The sequence below is a fragment of the Rattus norvegicus genome, chromosome 3 (assembly GCF_021556685.1).
Source record: "Rattus norvegicus strain SHRSP/BbbUtx chromosome 3, alternate assembly SHRSP_T2T, whole genome shotgun sequence".
NCBI lineage: Eukaryota > Metazoa > Chordata > Mammalia > Rodentia > Muridae > Rattus > Rattus norvegicus.
Window position 1 is genome coordinate 81,055,945 of NC_141536.1, and position 9,272 is coordinate 81,065,216.

Below are 9,272 nucleotides of genomic sequence, written 5' to 3' on the forward strand. Positions count from 1 at the left end.
TTACCTCAGCTCATTGCTCACTGGGCCTACAGGATGGGAATGTGTGTTTTTCTCTTCTGTCAGCATGATGCCAGCTTTATTAGCCTGTAGTGAACATGGTGCAAATAGAAGTTTATTTTCATCTCTGAAAGCTCAATGGACAAAAATTTGGCCAACATAATAATTTTGCCCTAAGAGTTGAGAATAATGAAACTTCAATGCTCAAAAGGCAAGTGCAGATTATATGCCGTGTTTTGTTTGTAAAGCGTATGCATTGTGTGTTAGTGAAGAGAAGCACATACTGCTTATGATGAAGGTCTTATTAAAATGCCAATTGCTTACGTCTGTCAGCCACTTGATATTTAATGAACGTTGCTTTTATGCCCCCTGAGAGGTGCATTAGTAAAATGTTACCCACGCAATCATGTGGACATTTGTTTGACTCTCTAGCATCCATATCAAAAGCTGCCGCTCAGCGGTGCTTATTTCTAAACTCAGTGCTGGTACAGGAAGACAGGAAGAGCACTAGGGACAGCTGTCCAATCAAACTAGTGAGCTCCAGGTTCAATGAAGGACCCTCTGGTTTTGTGTTTTTATGGGATTAATATGGATATGAATCTGGGTATCTCTGTATCTACATGTGTTTCTTATGTTCCCTCCATTCCTTTGGATCTTTTTCTTCCATTATTTTGTTTATTTTGTCATTCTAGTTTACTTGTTATTATTTTATTAATAGTCTATAGATACCTGTTTGTTTTCTAGTGGATTTGGATGGGAGGGGATGAGGGGAGATGGAGAGGACATTAAAAGAGTTGGGAGAGGGAAAACAATAATCTGAATGTACTGGAAGAAAAACATCTATTTTCAATAAAAGAAAAATACATACAAAAAGGTAGAATGCTGAGTATGAAGAAGTGAATCCTGGGTGTCTTTCCCTGGATGCCACCAACCCAGACATGTGCACATCTAAATAAATATAAAACATATATCCACTCATATACACACATATGGTACATTAAGTAGTAAGTTGTTACAGCTATTTGGACCTTAAAAAATCAGATACGCATATAAAGGCTTCCAGGAAATGTTTCAAGTGTACAACAGCATGCACATGTCAGGATACTCAGCCAGAGTCATCTTCATCGGCCTGGATATTCTTACGTTTAATGATTGCTAGACATCTCAAGTTGGTCTTCCGGTGATTTAGAAAGTTAAACCAACATGTATAACAATAATCTTGTGACTTCACTGGTTTCATTTGGGTATTGAGGGTCTCTCTTTCTACAGAACTTCACAGGTTTCCTATTCTAAATTCATTCTGGTCGCATCTTTTGCATTCCTGCATCAGCTAGACCCCTTTCTAAAACTCCAACATCTAGTGTGGCTCTGCAAAGTTTTTAGACTTACCTACCGAGACTGTTCTTATATGACTCTTCTTGCTGTTAGTAGTAATTTAAGTCTCTTATTACCCCCTAAGTCAGACTTAAAAGTAGATTTTGGTGAGAAAGTATGGCTCCCTTTTACGAGGCCCATATTTTTCAAGAGTAAGGTGATGCAGACTTAGAGCCATAGCTGGTCCAGATAAGCACGAGAATAAATATAAACAGCACTTTAGAACCTGCTGAAATCCAGGCTCTGGTACTATTGGAGTCAATCCATCATAAGAAACCCTCCCTGGAGAGGCTTCTTTGAGTTGCATGACCTACAGGAACTTGAGCAGGAGATGTCAGTAGACCCACATTGTTATAGTAGTTCACTTCTGTATTACTTCAATTCCTACACTATCCTTAACTTTCTTCTTTTTTTTATTGGATATTTTCTTTATTTACATTTCAAATATTATCCCTTTTCTGGTTTACCCTCTGGAAACCCCTATAAAATTTCCCAATACGTCTATGAGGGTGCTCCCCCACCCACCCATCTACTCTCTCCCGCCTCCCTGCCCTGGCATTCTTGTACACTGGGGTCTCAAGCCTTCACAGAACCCAGTGCCTCTCCTCCCATTGATGCCCAACAAGGTTATCCTCTGCTCATATGCAGCTGGAGCTATGGGTCCCTCCATGTGTACTTTTTGGTTGTGGTTTAGTCCCTGTAAGCTCTGGGGTTTCTGGTTGATTGATATTGTTGTTCTTCCTATGGATTGCAAAACACTTCAACTCCTTCTGTCCTTTCTCTAATTCCTCTACTAGAGATCCCATTCTCAGTCCAATGGTTGGCTGTGAGCATCTGCCTCTGCATTTGGAAGGTTTTGGTTCAGCCTCTCAAAAGACAGCTATATCAGGTTCCTGCCAGCAAGCACTTCTTGTCATCCACCGTAGTGTCTGGGTCTGGTGTCTATACAAAATGACAACAAAGAGACTGGGAAAAGTTCTTTACCAAACTTACATCTGATAGAGGGCTAACATCCAATGTATAAAATAACTTAAGTTAGACACCAGAGAACCAAATAACCCTATTAAAAATGGGGTACAAAGCTAAACAAAGAATTCTCAACTGAGGAATATCAAATGGCCAAGAAGCATCTAAAAAAAGTTCAACATCTTTAGTCATCAGGGAAATGCAAGTCAAAACAACCCTGAGATTCCACCTCACACCAGTCAGAATGGCTAAGATTAAAAACTCAGCTGACAGCAGATGCTGGCGAGGATGTGGAGAAAGAGGAACACTCCTCCACTTTTGGTGGGATTGCAAACTGGTACAACCATTCTGGAAATCAGTCTGGAGGTTCCTCAAAAAACTGGACATAGTACTACTTGAGCACCCAGCTAAACCACTCCTGGGCATATACCCAAAAGATGCTCCAACATATAACAAGCACACGTGCTCCACTATGTTCATAGAAACCATATTTATAATGGCCAGGACCTAGAAAGAACAAAGATGTCTTTCAGCAGAAGAATGGGTACAGAAAAGTGGTACATCTACATAATAGAGTACTGCTCAGCTATTAAATATGATGACTTCATGAAATTCTTAGTCAAGTGGATGGAACTAGAAAATATCATGCAGAGTGAGGTAACCCAGTCACAAAAAACAAACATGTTATGGACTCACCGATAAGTAGATATTAGCCCAAAATCTCAGAATGCTCAAGAAACAATTCACAGACCACATGAGACTCAAGAAGAAGGAAGACCAAAGTGTGGATGTCCGTCTTAGAAGGGGGAACAAAATATTTACAGGAGTTAACACAGAGACAAAGTGTGGAGTAGAGGCTGAAGCAAAGATTATCCAGAGATGGCCACACATGGAGATCCATCCCACGTGCACTCACCAAACCTGTTACTTTAAGAAGCCTCTGGTGATAATAAGTGATGCTTTTCAGTTTTGTTTCTTAATAACGTCCATGGTTTCTGCTAACATTCCTTCTGTTGATTGTTCCCTTATTTTAATGAAGCCTCATTTTAAACAGTGCAAAATATGAGGGGCAAAGAATTCATTGGGGTGAGTGTTTTTCCCTCCACATAGGTGTTTCAATATACAGGGCCCGTTGATAAAGTTGTCAATGTGACACAACCTAAGTGACCTTGGAGAAAAGGTCAAATAAAATATTGTGTACATTGGCTTGCACTGTTGGCACGTTAGTGAAGGATTATCTTATTAAGTTAATTGGTATAAGAAGATAGATCTCAGTGTGGCCCACATAATACAGTAGGCAGGAATACCTGATCTAAAGGCATGAGGCTGAACATAGGCCAATAGACTTGTATGCATTCAGTTTCGCCCCTACCTCCTCCCCTCCCAGTACTACCCTTATAAATCCTTCTACCCATTACACACTACTCTTCCTCTGAGCCCCCCCTCATGTATCACCCCACCTTTGGACAGCTAGTGTCAGCAGGACTAGCTACCTCCTCTCTCTCTGAGGCCCAGACAGGCAGTCCAGATATGGAAAGGGGACCAATGGCAGGCAGCAGAGTCAGAAACAACCCTCATTCCAAGTGTTAGGGAACCCATATGAAGACCAAGCTGCAATTCACCTACAAATGTGGGAAACACTAGGTGCAGCCCTGCAAGCTCTTTGGTTGGTGGTTTAGTTGCTGTGAGCCCCCATAGACAGAGGCTAGTTGACTCTGTAGGTCTTCTTATGGTGTTTCCTTTACCCCTCTAGCTTGCTCGATTCTGTGTCTCACCCTTCTACAAGATTCCCCAAGTTCCAACTGATGCTTGGCTATGAATCTCTGCATCTGTTTCCAGAAGCTGTAGGACGAAGCCTCTAAGGAGATGATTATACTAGGTTCCTCTCTGCACGCACGGCAGGGTATCATTAATAAATGATAAATAAAATGTCAGGGGTTGGCTCTTGCCCATGGGATAGGTTTCAAGTTGGGGCAGTCATTGGTTGGCCATTCCCTCAGTTTCTACTCTATCTTTATCTCAGCACATCTTGTAGGCAGGACAAACATGGAGTTTAGGGTTTTATGAATGGGTTCATGTCCCTGTCCTTTCAAGGGAAATCCTGCCTGGGTACAGGAGGTGGCCACTTCAGTCTCTATATCTGCCTTTGATAGGAATCTCATCTAGGGTTACCCCTATAGAGTCTCAGTAGCCTCCCCACCCCAGGTCTTCTGCTTGTCCCAGTGATGCCCCCTGTCAATTTCCGTACTCACTTCGATCCCCCTCCTGGTCCCTCTCACCCCATACCTGAGTGCTATCCCCTTCCCTTCCCTTTATGCATCCACCTTGATGACCAGTTAGTTTCCCCTTCTGGGTGAGATTCACACAACCTACCTTGGCTCCTTCTTATTACTCATTATCTTCGTATCTGTGGATTGTAGCATGGTTATCCTGCACTTTATAGCTAATGCCCAATTATAAGTAATAATTCCACTTTAAACAAAGATAATTTCTATCTTGCCGACATTTTCATAGATTTTCCTAGGTGCTGATTTCTAGTCACTTCACTGAGCCCATTTCCTACTTGAGCAACTTCAGCTCCATTAAGCCTGGTTTTGCTTCTTTCTTTGTTTTCTGTTGTAGACATAATCCACAATCTGGGCCTATCCGTCTGCTTCTGCCTGGTAGCATATTTTAGCCATTTATTAAACTTGATTTTTTATCAACCTCAAGTCTTTACTGAAATGTCACAAAACTCAGGCTAAGCTATGATAGTCTACTGAAATTTATGTGAATATTACTCAGTTTTCATGTTTGCCTTCCAAGCTTTATTCTAATAAATGATATAACTGAAAAGCTTTGCTTGTGTATACATTCCTCACCCACTGTACTAAAGATCACAGGAGCTCAGAAACGCTTCTTTTACACAATGGTTTGTTCCCAAGATCTAGAGCAGTAATTAGTAAATAATATATGCTTATTAGATATTTGTTGTTGCTGAAGAAATGGCTCAGTGGGTAAGAACCTGTGTTGTTCTTGCAGAAGTTCTGTGTTCAGTTCCCAGAACCCAAATAAGGTGGCTCATATGCCTTATATCTCCAGTTCCAAGGGTGTCTGTTCATCTCTTCTGGCCTCCACAGATATTTTCACTACCTTATACACATCCATACACAAACACACATACATAAAAAAGAAATAAATACTTACAGAATAAATATCTCTTAAAAAAGATGATTTCAAACTGCATGTTTTTAATAAAAACCTCAAAGACAACAAAGGCCACTGTTGACTGTTGAAGTGAACATGTGGTAGAACTTGGTGAAAGGTTAAAGACAACTGTAAGTAGAGTAATTTTTTAAGGAATCTTGGCTTTCTAGATAGCACTTGAAAATAAACATAGCATAATTTTCTAAATGCATTTATAGCCATGTGAGTGAACTGATGATGTGAATAACAAAGGTTAACAAATCGGATGTTCAGGCATGTATCTGTTCTTTAACCTCTCCAATATTACTGAGAACACTGAAAACCACATACTTGTCATGAGTTAACCATTTTTCCCATTCTATATATCCCATGCATTAAAGAATTGTCATTGTTCCAAAAATTTACCCTCTAGATTACAAGGTGATTAAAATGTAATGCAGTTTTTTGTTTCTTAAGTCATTACACCTATACAAGCTATCGAGTCAGTAGGTTTTCTTCTATAAAATAATAATAGTAGAAATACCTTTCTGAGTCACCTAGTCATCTTACTAAATCACTGGAAAGGGTTTAAATATTCAGCATCCATTTTTAGAAAAGCAGTTAGCTTGTAACGTGTAACTAACACCGCAGCTCTTTCAAATGCTATTGTTAGTATTTATTTATAATTATCATGTGTTACTGGGGTAGCTTTAATGAGAAGTCCTCCATAGGCTTATATTCTCGCATGCTTAGTCCCTAGTAGATGAACTGTTTGGGAAGGAATAGGAGGTGTATTCTTGTCAGAGGAAGTTGTCCTGTTTGGAGAAGGTGTATCGTTGAGGCCGGCTTAAAGTTTCACAGGTAGCTTTCATTGCCCTGACCACAGTGGTGTTGATCGTGGCAGACCACCGTAGCACAAGAGCAGTAACTGACAGCTGATAGCTGTATTCTTATCCACAGGCCTTGGGCAACAGAGACACAGAGAGAGATAAACAAAGAAAGACACGTTCTGTTAAGTCAGATAAGAATAAGAAATGTTGCTAAATTCATGTCTAACAGTTTTCCATTGACATTCTTTCCTTCTTTATAAGACCTCAAGTCTCCCACTTACTTTTTCCTACTCTTTGAATGGCAGCATTTCTTGGAAGGTATGAGTACTCGAAACAAACTCTCTAAACTTCTTTTCATCCTAGAAAATCTATATTCCTTCCTTATGTTTAATGGATAGCTTCTCATAATTTAATATTATATTTTGAAGGTCTTCTACCTCAGGTTGCTTCAAAATTAGTGCGCTCCTTTCCCTCTGCTTACATGGTTTCCAAGAGGTTTAAAGTAGTTCGGCTCACATATGTCTGTAAATTGTATTTGTGGGACTTTCTCAGACCAGCCTCTGGTACAAGTAAAGGGATAGAGGCTGCTGATAAAGTTTAAAGCTTAAGCCTTTTACTAGGTCCATCTTCCTCCTAGCTGATCTCCTTAACTTGACTATCTAGCCTGTGACCTGGCATGTGCCTAGTTCTATATGACTCTGTTCTTGTCTACACCTGTTCCCTTTCCTGTCCATGCTCCATTCTCCAGTTTCTGCTTTTGTCTCCCTGCTTCACTGCCTGAAAGTTCCACACTCTACATCCAGTCTCAGCTATTGGTTGTCAGCTCTGTATTAAAACCAATCAACAGCAAGATAACCTCTGACACTACTGTAGATTCATGTTAGCGACGTGAGGAAGGATGAATATTTGCAAAATAGAAAACCTGGTGATAGACAATAGAAATGAAAATATCAAGTTACTGCCCACACTTAGCTCCCTGCTAGTACAGAATTAACAATTGAAACTACAGAGTGACACTTGCACACACTGTGAAAATAGGATATCCCAACAAAAGGTTTTTTATTCCTGAAACTTCCTTGGATATTTTCCTTAGTGAGTATTTATTTTTCATTATCTACTCTTGACAGTTCCCCCAAATTTTGAGATATAATAAATGGGTGAAAATTGGACATAATTACAGTGTTCGGGAATGTACATTGTCATATGGAAAATAACCTGGGACCTCCCTTTCTTTTCTTTCTTTCCTTCTTTCTTTCTTTCTTTCTTTCTTTCTTTCTTTCTTTCTCTCTCTCTCTTTCTTTCTTTCTTCTCATTTACATTTTGGTCATTTGTTTATATTTTCATGAAATATATCTATGGAAATTTGTCCATTTTTATTTTTTATTGTTTTGCTTTCCTTTCTGTGCTTTAAAGATAAAGTGATTGGCTTTTTCTGTTCTCTTCAGTGCTCACCCCTGTGCTGACGCCATGCCTCGGAAAATTGAGGAAATCAAGGACTTTCTACTCACAGCCCAGCGGAAGGATGCCAAATCTGTCAAGATCAAGAAGAACAAGGATAATGTGAAGTTCAAGGTCCGCTGTAGCAGGTACCTCTACACCCTGGTTATCACAGACAAGGAGAAGACAGAGAAGCTAAGCTGTCCCTGCCCCCAGATTTGGCAGTGAAGGAGCTGAAATGAACCGGACCTCTGCATGTGACTATTAAAAACCCTGAAAAGTCAAAAAAAAAAAAAAAGATTGTGTTCATTTTATGTTTATTCTGCGTGATGTTCTCTGAGTTTCCCGGATTTATTGTGAGATGTCTGATATTAATTTGATGGAACCTCCAATCTTCAAATCTTTTTCATTTTTTTTCTGAAATGCTAGTTGTTCTGGTTTCCCTCATTTTGTCATTTTCTTGCAGATTCTGAACATCCGGCTCTAAGCTTTCTCTACCCCACGGTCTGGGCTGCCCTTCCAGAGGCTTGTACTAACACAACATGAGTTCCAGAATTCCTTCCTCAGGCCTGGCCAGCCTATGCAAAAGCTCACCAAAGGCATTCTTCACTTAAATTTTTGTTTACACTAATCATAATACCTTGTTTCTTTCTGATTATTACTTCTATTTTGTGCTTACTTTTGATGCTCCTGAAGTCTTGCTTATTTTCTCCTCTCTGTGTTGTTTTGTGTTTGTAAGTCCATTGTACAAATGGTACAACTTCTGCCATTTCCAGTATCTTCTTCTAATGTTTGTTCTGTGTCCAGATATTCAGCTCTCTTTTTGTGTATGCTGCATTTGTTTTCTTGTAATTTGAGATGGAAAACTACAGAAAATGATATTTCGCGAGGAGCCGCTAGGTAGAAAGTTGTTATGTGAATAGAAGCATTCTACTAATCTAGCATTAAAACTTTATATTTTAGTGTGTCTGTGCTTTTGTACCGTGACCTTCATAAGGGCTGCTCAGTCCTCACTCTTTAGGTAGGAGGTCAGCAAATAGACCTAGTCTGTATTTATGTTTTTCCAGGACATTTAGGCTGGCATAAAAAATTAGCAAGTCATATTATCATCATGCTAATTAGATTGAATGGCCTTCACTGAGGGGTAACTTTGATAAGAGAAACAGTAGGTTTGAATGTACTTCAAAATGTTTTAAGGGATACTAGTATACCTATATTCATTCCTGCTCTATTCAAAACAGAGAGTAAACTGAATCTGCCTAGCTATCAAAGAACCAGTGAATGAAAAGGAAAATGTTTTGTAGTACATATGTACAATAGGGTTTTATTAATGCATGCATAAGGAAAACAAATATGAATTCATAGAAAATGGATAGAACTGGAAAACAGTTTATTAAGGAACTAAGGCTTATAAAAAACAATCATTATGTTTCCTCTAATGTGCTTTTGTGTGTGTGTGTGTGTGTGTGTATGTGTGTGTGTGTGTGTGTGCGCATGTGCCCG

At 39.5% G+C, this 9,272-nt stretch overlaps 1 pseudogene; it reads left to right on the top strand.

The window, feature by feature from the left end:
- Nucleotides 1-7,799: 7,799 nt before the first annotated feature.
- Nucleotides 7,800-8,011, top strand: Rpl38l2 (ribosomal protein L38 like 2; annotated as a pseudogene).
- The last annotated feature ends 1,261 nt before the right edge of the window (nt 8,012-9,272 follow it).